The following is a 17,833-nucleotide window of genomic DNA, read 5'->3' as shown; positions in this document are numbered from 1 at the left end:
AAGTGGCAGAAGGATGAGGGGGTGGGGTGGCTCCTGGGCCAGGCTCTGCAGGGGCCAAGGCCCCCGTGGCTGGAGTTCTCTCGTCACAGTACTCCTTGTGTGCAGCTGATGACCGTGATGTTGAGGGGTGACACGCCCGTACATGGAGACAGGGTGCCGTAGGGGTGGGAGCAAAGTCTAACATGGTCAATTGCTCTGAGAATTTCCTTCTGGATCATGGACAAACCAGAGAGAGTTATGTCTTCCAGGGGCAGGAGAGGAAGCTGTCCTGCACTCTGGTCCCAGGGCAGTGGAACACAGTGCACAGACTAGGTAGGTGTTTTATATGCATCCTGTGCAAGGATTTCCGGGGGAACACAGTCCTATATTCCTTGAAGTGGAGCCCCGAAGACTCTCGACTGACTCTTGTTCCTGACCATGGATAGTCAGAACCCACGGCATCAAAAAGACATTTAATTTGGTTATCTTGGGTGTCACTGGGAGAGCTGTACGTCAGCAAGGTCTAGGTTTGGGTGGGGAGAATTGAAGGAAAGCAGTGGTTTGGGTGCAAGGGCAGCCGGGAGGGAGGGAAGGAGTCGGTCTTTGACTCGAACTGTAGGCTTGTCGCACCTCTGTGTTGTATCCAGCTGGGACAACTCCCCGCACCCAAGTTCCACACATAGCCTCCTATAGCCCACATACAGCCCCTGATTTAGAAAATGGATTGAGTTTCATATTTGAAGCACCCTCTCTGGCCGATTAGCTGTTCCAGGTCAGGTTGAGCTGCAGGTACTCTAACTCTGGCCGGGCTAACAAAACCTATCCCAGAGGAGAGCGTGGGAGGCCCCGGGGTCAGGACAGGACAGCATTCAACATAGCTGCCGTTCATCCAGGTTCCAATATATGCCAGGCGCTGCTCAAGGTGCTTCCTGTCCCCAACACACATTCCTGCTGTCCGACGGGGCGGGGCGGCTTGAAACCACCATGTCTGTGGGCTCGTTAACCTAAAGTTCTTCTGTCTGAGCCTCAGAGGTCTTCAGGAACTGGCTGCCCAGGTGCTGGCAATGTTTCCAGACTTAGCACTTTCCCAAATGACAGCGCCTTCCCCTGGTTTTCCCCTCGTGTTCTTCTGTCTACCCCTTGGACCTGGCCCGCTAATGAGTCATCACTGGTCCGTGTAGAACAGGTAGGAATCACCTTCTCTCCCCCGACACAGAACCTTACTCTGTAGTAGCCTCTGGCCATTAAATGCATAAAGCGAATCGTCCCCGCTGAGATTACAGAATCATTTGAAAACTAGACGTGGTCCTGTATTTGGAAGTATTTGGAAGTAGGTGTCACACAAGAGATGCTTGAAAAAGTTCAAAGAATTCCAAGGCAAATGTGACCTCAGAAACTCCTCCCAGCGATAAAGTCAGTTGTCATAACAAATCATATAGTTGCATTTGGTTGAGCACCTACTGTGTAACGATAGTGTCCCTGGCTCAGGAGGCCTCCCGGGGCTTTTGAGGTCGTGGCGTAGCAGGGGCGCGAGTCACGTGCTGTGGCATATCACAGCAGTGGCGTGCAGTCACGTGCTGCTCCGCTGGCCTGTGTCACCAGGACTGGCCCAAGGTGCACATGCTTGCGGGGTGGGTGGGAATCCTGTGGAGATGGTGCCTTTTCTTATTCAACTGGTGAGGAAGGGTGGGCTCCAGTGCAGGAGAAGGCACATGCATGGGCTGGGGAATCTCCTGATAGACCACGTTTCCTCTGCATACTAGCACACTACCAACCCCTTTCTTGCTTCCCTAAATTCTCATCAACCACCCCCCTAACCTAGGTACACATAAGACACACACCATCCTCCTGCCTACCTTTCTCTGTTCTCAGCACAGGACTGGCTATTCTCCCTCCGATTCCCTGCTGCCCCCCACCCTCTGTGTTTTGCACAGGCTCCTCTGCTAACACCAATCTCTGGCTCTACCTTCCCAGACCTGGGTCTGCTTCAAACTTTCTCTGGGCAAGAGTTCTCTCCCTGATCTAGTAGCCTCTCAACACTGTGTAGTTCCCCTCTAACTTTCCACCTGTGCTTCCATATTTTGAAATTATTCTTAAATCATGTTCAAGTATTCTCCATAAGAATGTGGATTTTGGTTCCTTTTGCTTTTACCCGTTGCCTGTGCTCACAACAGAGCACACAGTCCACATGACTGATATTCATATTCCCTAATCTCAACCAGAATCTGTTAAAGCTGTGTAGCTTAATCCTCTTTAAGAACACAGGGAAGGTGGTTTCAATAAAGGTCCTTTATTCAACAGAGAGCAAATAAAAATTTGGATGTGCAGTTAACAGCAACTCTTCTAGTCACATTGTATTCACATTTAAAGGGTGCGTTCAGTTTTGGGCCTGTTATATGTGTGCTTTTCTGGTCACTGTGGTAAGGCTTTGGGTACAAAAAGGCTATAGTTGGCCATACCCACTGTATCTCACAATAAATACTAAAAACAACAGTATACTTCCATTTCTCCACCTTAGCCTTTCCTCTACTGTTGGCATACATTGTACTGTTACATATTTAAAAACTCCACCATACATGGTTGTTAATAGTCAGTTATAAAATAGAAATTCAATAAAAACAAAATAGTATAGTGAATTATCCTTTAAAGACATTTACATAAGTAAGAAAATATATACATTTTACTACCTATGTTAAAACTCCACCATACATTTCTTTTTTTCCCACCATATATTTCTGTTAAAATAGTTATCTCTTAGGGATCCCTGGGTGGCGCAGCGGTTTAGCGCCTGCCTTTGGCCCGGGGCGCGATCCTGGAGACCTGGAATCGAATCCCACGTCAGGCTCCCGGTGCATGGAGCCTGCTTCTCCCTCTGCCTGTGTCTCTGCCTCTCTCTTTCTCTCTCTCTCTCTGCGTGACTATCGTAAATAAATAAAAATTAAAAAAAACTTTAAAATAGTTATCTCTTAAAAACATTTAAATAAATAAGAAAATCATCTTTATGTTTACCCATGAAGTTGAAATTCCTGATGTTTTTCATTCTTTTGTGTTTATCTAGGTTTCTATCTGGTGTCTTACTGTCTGCCTGGAGGACTTTAACAGTTCTTTTAAACATTCTTTAACATTTTTTGTAGTGCATATCTCTTGGTGATTAATTCTTTAAGGTTTTGTATTTTAGAAAAAGTCTGTATTTCACCTTTGTTTTTGTAATACATTTTCACAGCAAATAGAATTCTAAGTTGACAGTTCAATTTTTTAGTACTTTAAATATGTTTTTCCACTCTCCTCTTGCTTTCATTGGTTTCGACAAGAAATATACACTTATGGTTATCTTTGTTCCTCTGTAGTAAAGTGTCTTTTATCTCTAGGCATTTTTAAGATTTTCTCTTTAGTACTAATTTTAAGTAGTTTTGATTATTATGGGCCTTTGTATGGTTTTCTTCAGCTTTTCTGTTCCTGGTACACCTTCAGCTTTAGGAATCTGTGGGTTTATAGTTTTCATCAACTTTGCAGGTTTTTCATTCAAATAATTTTTCTATCTTTCCCTTTCCCTCTCCTTTGGGGTCCAGATGTATGTGCATAGGCCACTTGAAGTTGCTTCACAACTCAGCAATAATCTATTCATTGTTTCCAGCATGGTTTTCTCTGTGTGTGTTTTATTCTGGAAAGTTTTATTGCTATATTATCAAGTTCACTAGTCTTTTCTTCTTACATGTCAAATCTGCATTAATCCAAACCAGTATATTTTTTCTACTCAACATTGTAGCTTTCATATCGCAAAGTTTGTTGTCTTTTTTTTTGTATCTTCCATGTCTGTTTCTCGCATGTTTAACCTTCCTCTTATCTTTTGACCATCCAGAACATAGTTATATATAATACTATTTTAATGTCCTTGTCTACTAATTCTGTTATCCACTTCATTTCTAGGTCAGCTTTAATTTATTTTTTCTTATTGTCGATCTTACTTTCCTGCTTCTTTGAGTGGCTGGTAATTTTTATTATATGTCAGAAATTGTGAATTTTACCTTGTTAAGTACTTGGTATTTTTGTGTTTCTATATAGAAATATTCTTGAGCTTTGTTCTGGGACACAATTAAATTACCTGAAACAGTATTATCCTTTTTGGTCTTGCTTTTAAACTTTGTTAGGTGAGATAAAAGCAGTTTTTAGACTATGGCTAATATTTCCTCACTTCTAAGGCAAAACCATTCTGTGTATTCTGATTCCCATGAATTATGAGGTTTTTCCATTCCAATGGCAGCAACAATAATTCCCAAACCTACATGATATCTAGAGAGTTATATCTGTGGGGCTCTCTTCTCTCTGGAATTTTATCCTGCAAGCTCTAGCCACCTGACATCCCAAGGCTGCCAGCTGCACCTTCTCAACTCAGGGAGATAGCCAGATTGAAAGACTGTAGGACATGTATAAATGTTAATATAGACATACATACAAACTGGGAGTATATACAATAAAATAGCAATGATACTTTCCTCCTGCTTGTGGAAATATAAGCAATTTTTATTCTCTTATTTATGCTTTCTTTTTTTTTAATTTATTTTTTATTGGTGTTCAATTTACTAACATACAGAATAACCCCCAGTGCCCGTCACCCATTCACTCCCACCCCCGCCCTCCTCCCCTTCTACCACCCCTAGTTCATTTCCCAGAGTTAGCAGTCTTTACGTTCTGTCTCCCTTTCTGATATTTCCCACACATTTCTTCTCCCTTCCCTTATATTCCCTTTCACTATTATTTATATTCCCCAAATGAATGAGAACATATAATGTTTGTCCTTCAATATTTCAAACACTTCTAAGACACATAAAAATTACCATTGTAATAACAGAATACTGTAAATATTTAAAAATGTGATTTAGACTACCAAAAATAAGCACTCATCATCTGGATGTTTTGTTGTAATATTCTCCAACCTCTTGCTGGATTCTTCCAGCCCCTACCATACTTGCTGATTACGTAACTATAAAGAAACAAACAAACAAAAAAACTTTAAAATCTAATTAGTAGACTATGTGCAGTCATTTAATTTCTCTCAGACTTTCAAATACAATGCTTCACAGTTAAGGATCTATATAGTTTTTAAATACCATTTCTCCAGAAAAATAAATCACATTTTTTAGAAGTGAAATTATATTTAAGTGATTTTCCCAAAGGCATGGTATCAGATCTAATATTTATGGGCAGGATTGTATATAGACAATAATGACAGAAGGAATTATCACAATTACTTGAATTATTGAGTGTTGTTTATATGTGCCTTGTCAAAGGTTGTTTATATGTCTCTTGTAACAGCCTGTAATAAAATAATTGTTATTTAAACTTTCTCTAGGGGGAGGAGTTAAGATGGTGTGGGGGATACCTTGTTCCTCAAACACAGCTAGATAATTATCAAATCATCCTGAACACCCAGGAAATCAATTGAGGTCTGAGAGAACAAAATTGCAAGTCTACAATTAGAAAAGCAACCATAAAAAAAAAAAAAAAAGCAACCATCTTCTGGAAGGTAGGAGGTATAGAGAGTTGATTTGGGGGAGATAATAGCAGTGGGTGATGTGGAGGGGAGGGAGCCCTGCTTATGGAGACTACTACAAAGTGTTATAAACAGTGGAGTGCAAAATCTGAACTTTTGGAAGTCTGCCACCACTGGGATCATGCCTGGCTAAAGGTGCTCGGGTGCGGAAAGAGGGTGGAGACCTGGGAGCAGACAGTGTGGTCTGAGGATCCCCTGGGTTGCAAAAACAGGAGGTGCCAATGTGCTGTATTGCTCCCAGGCATAGGAGCAGGGACTCTGGCTGAGGGCATTGAGCCTGGGTGCTGGTTCCCTGTTCCACTTTCCCATAAACTCTGAACTGCCACGTGGTTGTACAACTGCTTTCTTGGCACGGGTGGCAAATGGCAAAAGTGCCACAAGACCCTCCCCCAGAGGATCAGTGCAGGTCTGCACCTTAAGAGTTCCTAAAATTTGGTGTCTTGAAACCAAGCTAAAACAGCTCAGACACAGGCAAGATGAAGGTAGGGATCTGATGGGAGCTGGGGACAAAAGAAGGGCAATTGATTGCTCTTCTGTGAGGGTTCCCTGAAGAGAAGCAAGTGTGAACTTTCAGCTCCAGGACTAGAGACTATGGCAGGGCCATATTCATCCTACCCATCAGCACTGAAAGCCTTCAGGGAGCAAAACAGCACCACCTGGTGGAGCCTAGAGCTACTTACACCAAGCCTGCCCCCCCTGCATCCTGGAGGCACATTTCCACTGAAACAAGTCAGCCTGAGAATCAGTGTAGCAGGACCCTCCTTCAGAAGACCAGCATAAACACCTCCTAGGCATGAAGTCTACTGATTCATCGAGTGCTATAAAGATTCAGCTACAGGGGAAATAGGATTTAGCTTCCTTTTATTTTATTTTATTTTATTTTATTTTTTAAAATTTTTGCATCCAGCTTCTTTTAACAAGCACACCAAAACACACTCAGAACCTAGTTTGTTTTTTTTTCTGGACAAAATGACAAGATGGAGAAATTCACCCCAAAAGAAAGAATGAGAAGTAGAACTAACAGCCAGGGATTTAATCAATACAGATATAAGTAAGATATCTGAACTAGAATTTAAAACAACAATTATAAGGATACTAGCAGAGCTTGAAAAAAGCATAGAGGACACTAGAGAATCCCTTACTGCAGAGATAAAAGAGGTAAATAGAATCAGGTTGAAATTAAAAATGCTATAACCTAGATGGCACCCAAATGGATCCCATGACAATGAGGACAGACAAATCCCAGGCATGAATCAGTGATATAGAAGATAAAATTATGGAAAAAAAGAAGCTGAAAAGAAGAGAGAATGAGAGGTAATGGGTTACAAAGGTAGACTTAAGGAACTCAGTGACTTATTAAAACATAATAACATTCAGGGGCACCCGGGTGGCTCAGTGGTTGAGCATCTGTCTTTGGCTCAGGTCATGATCCCAGGATCCTGGGATTGAGTCCTTCATCAGGCTCCCTGTAGGGAGCCTGCTTCTTCCCTCAGCCTGTCTCTGCCTCTCTCTCTGTCACTCATGAATAAATAAATAATTTTTTAAAAACATAATAACTTTCATATCATAGGAGTCCCAGAAGATGAAGAATGAGAAAAAAGGGCAAAAGGTTTATTTGAGCAAATTACAAATGAAAACTACCCTAATCTAAAGGACACAGATATCAAAATCCAAGAAACACAGAAAGCTCTCATTAAATTGAGCAAAAGCTGGCCATCACCAAGGCATATCACAGTCAAATTTACAAAATACACAAATTTACAAAATACTCCTTCCTGAAAGGAACAAGGGAAGGAAGTCCTTACTCTACAAAAGAAGACGATCAGATTTGCAGGAGATCTATCAACAGAAATGTAGCAGACCAGAAGAAAGTGGCAGGAAATAGTCAATGTACTGAATGGGGAAAATATGCAGCCAAGAATACTTTACCCAGTTATCTAGTAAGGCTGTCATTCACCATAGGAGAGATAAAGAGTTTCCCAGACAAACAAAAACTAAAGAAGTTCATGATTACTAAACCAGCCCTGTAAAAAAAAAATATTAAAAGGGACTCTGAGTGGGGGAGAAAAACACAAAAGCAACAGACGAGAAAGTAACAGAGAACATCACCAGAAATACCAACTCTATAGGTAACACAATGACACTAGATTCATAACTTTCAATAATTACTGTGACTGTAAATGGACTAAATGATCCAATCAAAAGACATAGGCTATTAGAATGTGTTAAAAAAAAAAAAAAAAAACAAGACTCATCTATCTGCTGCCTACAGCAGACTCACTTTAGACCTAAAGACACCTGCGGATTAAAAGTTAGAGGATGAGAACCATCTACCATGCTAATGGACATCTAAAGAAACCTTCAGTAGCCACAGTTAAATATCAGACAAACTAGGTTTTAAAACAAACACTGTAACAAGAGATTAAGAAGGGATTATATTGTACTTAAGGTGTCTATTCATCAAGAAGATCTAAAAATTATAAATATTTATACCCTCAGTTTGGGAGGACACAAATATATAAATCAATTAATAATAAACAAATAAACTCATTGATAATAATACAATAAGAGTAGGGGAATTTAACATCACATTTATAGCAATGGACAGATCACCTAAGCAAAAAATCAAAAAGGAAACAATGGTTTTAAATGACACACTGGATCAGATGGACCTCAGAGATATATTAAGAACATTTCATTCTAAAGCAGCAGCATACACATTCTTTTCAAGGTCACTTGGAACATTTTCCAGAATATATCACATACTGGGTCACAAATCAGGCCTCAACAAGTACCAAATATTGAGATTGTACCATGCATATTTTCATACCACAACACTATGAAACTTCAACCACCAAAAATTTTGGAAAGATCACAAACACATGGAGGTTAAAGAATATCCTACTAAAGAATGAATACTTAGACAGGAAAATAAAGATGGAATTAAAAAGTACATAGAAGCAAATAAAAATGAAAACAGAATAGTCCAAAACCTTTAAAATGAAGCAAAGGCAGTGCTAAGAGGGAAGTATATTGTGATACAGGCCTACCTCAAGAAACAGAAAATTCTCAAATATACAACCTAGTCTTACACCTAAAGGAGCTAGAAAAGGAACAGCAAATAAAGCCCATGTCCAGCATAAGAAGGGAAATAATAAAGATTGGAGCATAAATAAGTTATATAGAAACAAAACCCAGTAGAACAGATCAATAAAACTACGAACTGATTCTTCAAAAGAAGTAATGAAATTGATAAAGCCCTGGCCAGACTTATCAAAAAGAACAGAGAAAGGTCCTAAATAAATAAAATTACAAATGAAAGAGGAAAGATCACAAACAACACTACAAAAATAAAAATAATAATAGAATATTATGAAAAATCATATGCCATTCAACTGGGCAACCTGGAAGAAATGGATAAATCCTAGAAACAAATAAACTACCAAAACTGATAGGAAAAAAATTAGAAAATTTGAAAAGACCCATAACCAGCAAAGAAATTGAATCAGTAATCAAAAACCTCCCAACAAACCAAAGTCTGGGGTGGGGGTGGGGGTGGTAAATGGCTTTCCAGAGAAATTCTACCAGACATTTGAAGAAGAGTTAATGCCTATCCTTCTCAAACTGTTCCAAAAAATAGAAACGGAAGGAAAATTTCCAGACTCCTTCAATGAGGCCAGCATTACCTTGAATCCAAAACCAGACAGAGACCTCACTAAAAAGGAGAATTACAGACCAATATCCATGATGAACATGGATGCAAAAATTCTCAACAAATTATCAGCAAATCAAATCCAAACAGTATATTAAAAGAATTATTCACCAAGATCAGGTGGGCTGCAAGGGTGTTTCAAAATTTGCAAATCACTCAATATGATACACCACATTAATGAAAGAAATGATAAGAACCATATGATCCTCTCAATAGATACAGAAAAACCATTATAAAAAGTACAGCATCCATTCTTGATAAAACTCTCAACAAAGTAAAGATAGATGGAACATACCTCAACATCATAAAGGCTATATACAAAAGACCCACAGCTAATATCATCCTCAGTGGAGAAAAACTGGGAGCTTTTCCTCTAGGATCAGGAACATAACAGGGATGTCCACTCTCACCATTACTATTTAACATAGTTTTAGAAGTCTCAGCTTCAGCAATCAGGCAACAAAAAGAAATAAAAGGCATCCAAATTGGCAAGGAAGAAGACATACTTTCACTATTTGCAGAAGACATGACACTCTATGCAGAAAACCCAAATGACTCCATCAAAAATCTACTAGAACTCATACATGAGTTCCACAAAGTCACTGGATAGAAAATCAACATACAGATATCGGTTGCATTTATATACAGCAATGAAGAAGCAGCAGGAAAAGATATCAAGGAATCAATCCCATTTACAATTCCATCATAAACTTAACCAAGAGGTGAAAGATCTGTACTCTGAAAACTATAGAACACTTATGAAAGAAATTGAAGATGACACAAAGAAATGGGAAAAATGCTATGCTTATGAATTGGAAGAACAAATATTGTTAAAATACCCAAAGCAATCTACTCATTTAATGCAATTCCTAACAAAATACCAGCAGCATTTTTCTACAGAGCTAGAACAAACCATCCTAAAATTTGTATGGAACCAGAAATGACCTCGAATAGCCAAAGCAATCCTGGAAAAAAAAAAAACTGGAGACATCACAATGCCAGATTTCAAGCTGTATTACAAAGTTCTGATCACCAAGACAGTATTGTACTGTCACAAAATCAGACACATAGATCAATGGAACAGAATAGAAAACCCAGAAATGAACCTTCAACTCTATAGTCAACTAATCTCCAACAAAGCAGGAAAGAATACCTGATGGAAAAAAGACAGTCTCTTCAACAAATGGTATTGGGAAAACTGCATAGCCATGTGCAGAAGAATGCAACTGGACCACTTTCTTACACCAGACACAAAAATAAATTCAAAATCGATGAAAGATTTAATGTGAGACAGGAAACCAAGCTAGAGAAGAACACAGGCAGCAACCTCTTTGACCTCAGCCCCACCAACTTCTTAGTAGACACATCACCAGAGACAAAAGATTAAAAAAGTAAAAATCGACTACTGGGACATCAACAAGATTAAAAACTTCTGCACAGCAAAGGAAATAATCAACAAAACTAAAAGGAAGCCTATAGAATGGAAGCAGATATTTGCAAATGACAGATCTGATAAAGGGTTAGTATCTGTGATCTACAAAGAACTTATCAAACCCAACACCCCAAAACAAATAATCCAGTTAAGCAAAGGGCAGAAGAAATGAATAGACACTTTTCCAAAGATGAAATCCAGATGGCTAACAGACACATGAAAAGATGCTCAACATCACTCATTATCAGGGAAATACAATCAAAACCACAATGAGATACCACTTTACACCAGTGAGCATGGCTAAAATTAACAAGGCAGGAAACAACAGATGTTGGGAAGGATGGGGGAAGGGGAACCCCCTTACACTATTGGTGGGAATGCAAAATGGTGCAGCCACTGTGGAAAACAGTGTAGAGATGCTTCAAAAAGTTAAGAATAGAACTATCCTATGTATGACCCAGCAATTACACTACTACATATTTACTCAAAGGATACAAAAATACGGATTTGAAGGGGTACATGCACCCTGATGTTTATAGCAGTATTAACAATAGCCAAATTATGGAGAGAGCCCAAATGTCCATCGACTGATGAATGGATAAAGAAGATGTATATATACACAATGTGGTATTAGCCGTCAAGAAGAATGAAATCTTGCCATTTGCAATGATGTAGAAGGAGCTATAGTGTACTAAGTGAAATAAGTCACTCAAAGAAAGACAAATACTATATGATTTCAGTTATATGTGAAATTGAAGAAACAAAACAGATGAATGTATGGGAGGGGGAAAAGAGAAACAAATCGTAAGAGACTCTTAATGATAGAGAACAAAGTGAGGTTCCTCAAACAGTTAAAAATATACCTGCCCTACGACCCAGCAATTGCACTGTTGGGGATTTACCCCAAAGATACAAATGCAATGAAACGCCGGGACACCTGCACCCCGATGTTTATAGCAGCAATGGCCACGATAGCCAAACTGTGGAAGGAGCCTCGGTGTCCAACGAAAGATGAATGGATAAAGAAGATGTGGTTTATGTATACAATGGAATATTACTCAGCTATTAGAAATGACAAATACCCACCATTTGCTTCAACGTGGATGGAATTGGAGGGTATTATGCTGAGTGAAGTAAGTCAGTCGGTGAAGGACAAACATTATATGTTCTCATTCATTTGGGGAATATAAATAATAGTGAAAGGGAATATAAGGGAAGGGAGAAGAAATGTGTGGGAAATATCAGAAAGGGAGACAGAACGTAAAGACTGCTAACTCTGGGAAACGAACTAGGGGTGGTGGAAGGGGAGAAGGGCGGGGGGTGGGAGTGAATGGGTGACGGGCACTGGGGGTTATTCTGTATGTTAGTAAATTGAACACCAATAAAAAATAAATTAAAAAAAAAAGAACAAAGTGAGTGTTAATAAGGGAAGTGGGTAGGAGATGGGCTAGATGGATGATGGGTATTAAAGAGGGCACTTCTTATGATGAACATTGGGTGTTATATGTAAGTGATGAATCACTAAATTCTATTCCTGAAACCAACGTTACCCTCCCTATATGCTAACTAACTAGAATTTAAATCAAGATTTGAAGGCAGCCCAGGTGGCTCAGCGGTTTAGCACCACCTTCACCCTGGAGTGTGATCCTGGAGTCCCAGAATCAAGTCTCTCACATCAGGCTCCCTGCATGGAGCCTGCTTCTCCCTCTGCCTGTGTCTCTGCCTCTCTCTCTCTTTCTCTCTCTCTCGAATAAATAAATAAAATCTTTTAAAAAAAAGATTTGAAAAAAATTCTCTTGAAACATGAGTTAGTCAAAACAAGATGTTGTTCAATCTCCAAATATTTGGGGAATTTGCAGATATCTCTTGTTGTATTCTTTAATTCCATTATGAGTAGAGAATATACTTTGCAGGATTTAAATTCTTTTACATTTGTTAAGAGTTGTTTTATGGACTATGTTGGTGAATATTCCATGTGTACTTGAAAATAATGTATATTTTTCTGTTGTGTGGAGTATTCTGCAAATGCTAATTAGATGAAGTTGTTTGAGAGTGCTGTTTGGGTTCTTCAATGTCCTTTCTATCCACTTTTCCTATCATTTACTCAGAGAAAAGTGCCATATTCCCCAAATATAATTGTAGATTTGACTATTTGTCCTTTCAGTTCAATTAATTTTTGTTTCACGCATTTTGAAGCTCTGCTTTTAGGTGTATACACACTTAAGATTGTTGTATGTTCTTGAAGAATTCTTATATAATGTTCTATAATATTATTTTTCCATAATAATTTTTCCAATGAAATAGTTTTTTTGTGATATCAATGTAGTCATTCCAAGTGTTTTATTTCTTACTTTAATCTTCTTAAATTATTAAATAATAAAATCATCTTTTTTATTTTGTTATACATTTAAAGCCCATATATAGATTCATGTAAGCACAATCACGATCATGATTTAAAATAGTTCCATAACTTTCCTCTAACTCAGGCTTACAGAGACAAAAACTCCCATATGCTATTCCTTTATAGTTTTGCCATCCTCTCTTGCCTAATTTTGACAGCCACTCAACTGTCTTGCATCATTGTAGCTTTGTCTTTTCATCAATGTCGTTTAAATGGAAGACTAAGTAACTCTTTGAAGCACTTTTACTCAGGAAAATGCCTTTGAGGTTTATCCAAGTTGTGTGTTATTAAGAGTTCATTCCTTTTTATTATTGCTCAGTGGTAATCCATTGTACAGACACATCACAGTTTGTTTATCCATTCACTCATGGAAGGACAACACTCATGGAAGGACAACAATTTGGATTGTTTCCTGATTTTGGCCTATATGAATGGAACTGATATAAATATTCATATGTAGGTTTTTGTATGAATATAAGTTTTTATTTCTCCCTGGAGTGGCTTTTCTGACTCATATGGAAAATGTACGTTTATAAGAAATTACCAAATCGCGTTCCATAGAGGCTGCATTTTTATATTTCCGCTACTTATGTACAAAAGTTCAAGTTTTTCTTCATCCTTGGTAGAACTTAGTAATGTTAGTATTTTTTTTAATTTTAGTCTTTCTCAGATGTGTGTTGTGATATCTCGAGTTTAGCTGATTTCTTCTTACCTGATTCTTTGATGCCTCTTACTCTCGTGCTCTTCCAAACTTGAAAGAATTCATGTGTTCTGTCTCTCCTTGGAGGAGATCACCATCCTTTGGAATTCAATTCTCTCAATTGCCTTGTAACACCAACTCTGAATGGTTTGAGAAAAGTTATGATTTTATAGAATATCCGGATTCTTCTCATTGTTTGAATGAGTGTGATATTCTCTTGTAATTTTTTACCTCATAAACAGAAGCAGAATTTGGGCAACCTAGATTTTGACCTCTATATACATAAAACCATAAAGTATATACTTGTTTTTCAATCTGGCCAATTTCACTCAATATTATATTTATGACATTTGTCCATATTGTTAATGTAACTCTAGTTTCCTAGCTTCATTGGTGCACAATATGATATTATAGGACTATACCTCAAATAATTCATCCATTATACAGTTAGTTGATAGACACATAACTTGTTACCCTGTTTTCCAAAGTGGTTATAATTTATATTGTACTCTGAGCTTATGAGAATTCATTTCACTTCACATCTTTGCTAATATTTTCATTGACAACTTTAATATAAATTTCTTATAGAAATGTACATATAGAGAAGAGCACAAATAAGAAGTGTATGTTAGCCACCTATGTCTTTTTTGGAAAAAATGTTAATTCAGGTTATCTGTCCATTTTTATTTTTTAATAAAGATTTTATCCATTTATTCATGAGAGACACACAGAGAGAAGGCAGAGACACAGGCAGAGGGAGAAGCAGGCTCCATGGAGGGAGCCCAACGTGGGACTTGAACCCGGGTCTGCAGGACCACGCCCTGGGCTGAAGGCAGGCACTAAACCACTGAACCACCCGGACTGCCCATATCTGCCCATTTTTAAATTAGATTTATTTGTTTTTGGTTTTTTAGTATTGAGTTGTATGAGTTCTTTATATATTTTGAACATCACCCCATTATTGTATATATCATTTGAAAATGTCTTTTTCCATTCACTAGGTTGCTTTTTCATTTTATTGATGGTTTTATTCACTGTGCAAAAGCTTGTTATTTTGGTGTAATCTCAATAGTTTACTTTTTTATTTCTTTGTTCCTTTGTTTCCCTTGCCTGAGAAGACATACCATGAAAATGTTGCTAAGGTCAATGTCCAAGAGATTGCTGGCTATATTTTCTTTTAGGAATTTTATGGTTTAAGGTCCTACACTTAGGTCTTTAGTCCATCTTGAGTTTATTTTTTGTGTATGCTATAAGAAAGTGGTCCAGTTTCATTCCTTTGCATGTAGCTGACTAGTTTTCTTAGCACCATTATTGAAGAGACTGTCCTTTCTCTATTGTATATTTATTCTTGCCTCCTTTGTTGTAGTTAATTGACCTTATAGGTAGGGTTTATTTCTGGGGTCTCTATCCTACTTCCTTGATCTATTTGTTAATTTTTGTCCTGGTTCCATACTGCTTTAATCACTATAGATTTGTAGTGTATCTTGAAATCTGGAATTTGGATACCTCTAATTTTGTTCTCTTCTCAAGATTGCTTTGGCTATTGGGGGTCTTTCATGGTTCCATACAAATTTTATTATTTGTACACATGAAAAGATGTTCAACATCACTAATCCCCAGGGAAATGCAAATCAAAACTACAATGAAACATCACCTCACACCAATCAGCATGGCCAGTATCAAAAAGATAAGGAAAAACAAGTGTTGGCAAAAATGTGGAGAAAGGGGAACCCTCATACACTGTTGGTAAGAATGTAGATTGGTGCAACCACTGTGAAAAACAATAAGGAGTTTCCTCCAAAAAATTAAAAACAGAAATGCCCAGTAATTCCACTGTATATTTTTCCAAGGAAAATGAAAACACTGATTTGAAAAGATATATACACCTCTATGTTTATTGCAGCATAATTTACAATAGTCAAGATATGGAAGAAACCTAAGTGTCCATTGGTAGATGAATGGATAAAGAAGATGTGGTACACACACACACAAATATTATTCAGCCATAAAAAAGAATGAAATCTTGCCATTTGTGATAACATGGAGGAGATAAAATCAACCATGTGATTTTACTTACATGTGGAATCTAAAAAACAAAACAAAACAGAAACACACTCCTAAATATAAAGAACAAACTGGTGGTTTCCAGAGGGGAGAGGGAGGGAGAATGGATAAAATATGTCAAGGGAATTAAGACGTACAAACTTCTGGTTATAAAGTAAGTCAATCGGAGAAAGACAAACATTATATGTTCTCATTCATTTGGGGAATATAAATAATAGTGAAAGGGAATATAAGGGAAGGGAGAAGAAATGTGTGGGAAATATCAGAAAGGGAGACAGAACATAAAGACTCCTAACTCTGGGAAACGAACTAGGGGTGGTGGAAGGGGAGGAGGGCAGGGGGTGGGGGTGAATCGGTGATGGGCACTGGGGGGGACACTTGACAGGATGAGCACTGGGTGTTATTCTGTATGTTGGTAAATTGAACACCAATAAAAATAAATTTATTAAAAAAATAAGTCACAGAGATGAAAAGTATAGCATAGGGAATATAATCAATGTTAATGTAATAACATTGTATGGTGACAGATGGTAACTCTCCTTACTGTAGTGAACACTGAGTAAGGTATAGAATTGTTAAATCAATGTTGTACACCTGAAAATAAGATAACATTGTGTGTCAACCATATTTCAATAACTATCAGCACCCCAGAAGTCTCCCTTATGATCTGTCTGTCAGTCATTAATCCCCCAGCAATAGGCACTATTCTAACTTCAATCACCGTAAATTACTAATGTTTACTTTTTGTTTAAAAATCAACTTTATTAAGAGGTGCCTGGGTGGCTCAGTTTGTTAAGTCTCTGATTCTTGGTTTGGACTCAGGTCCTGATGTCAGGATCCTGAGATCAAGCCCTGCATCATGCTCTATGCACAGTGCAGAGTCTGCTTCAGATTCTCTCCCTCTGCCCCTCCCCTTCCACCCATACATGTGCTCTCTCTCAAATAAATAAATAGATAAATAAATAAATGAATAAATAATAAATAAAATCTTAAAATATCAACTGTATTAAGAAATGTTTTACTTTTAATAAAATTTACCCATTTTATACACACAGTTCAATGAATTTTGACAAATGTATATAACTGTGTTACTGCTACCATAATCAAAATATAGAACATTTCTGTTACCTTAAGAATTTTCCTTATATCCTTTTACAATCTGCCACAACCTCTGAACCCAGGCAACTTACTTATCTGCTTTTTTGGTACTATAGATTAGGTTTTTTTCTTTTCTAAAATTTTATTTAAATAGAATCAATAATTTATATTATTTTGTATTTGGCTTCTTTTTCATCATGATAGTTTTATGTTTCAGCAATATCATTATGTGTATAGGCAGTCTGTTCCTTTTTGTTGTTGGGTAATGTTCTAGTTTTTCTTATTTTTGAGCTATATATATGGAATCATACAGTATACATTCTTCTGTGTAGAGTTTCTTTCTCTAATGCAATCTTATGTCTATGAGATTCATTCATGTTGGTGATTTAGCATTCATTTGTTCATTCTTATTACTACATAGTATTCTATTTTATTAATAATCTGTAATTTTAAAACCCAGCTTACTAGTGGAGTTTTTCCAGTTTGAAGCCATTATGAATAATTCTACCACGAAAATTCATTTACATGTCCCACAGGAATTGCTGAGATATATAGTATAATCATTTCTTCAAATATAGTGAATAATGACCTATTGCTTTCTCAAGTGCTTATAGCAATTTACACTCCCACCAACAGAGTTTGAGGGTTCCTATTGTTTTACGTTCTTACCGGAATTTGGTTTATACAGTTATTTTATCAGTTGTGGTGAGTATGTTGTAGTATCTTATGGTGGAATAAATTTGCATTCCTGTGTTTAACAAATAGGTTGATCAATGTTTTATATGCTTGTGGGCTGTTTGTGTATCTTTTTTTGTGAAGTTTCTTTTCATGTCTCTTGCACATTTTTTATATCATGCTACCTTTTTTTTTCATGCTACCTTTTAAGAATTGATTTG

Source organism: Canis lupus, chromosome X (assembly GCF_003254725.2).
Source record: "Canis lupus dingo isolate Sandy chromosome X, ASM325472v2, whole genome shotgun sequence".
Lineage (NCBI taxonomy): Eukaryota > Metazoa > Chordata > Mammalia > Carnivora > Canidae > Canis > Canis lupus.
The sequence above is the reverse complement of the archived record's forward strand: the minus strand, read 5'-3'. Positions refer to the sequence as shown.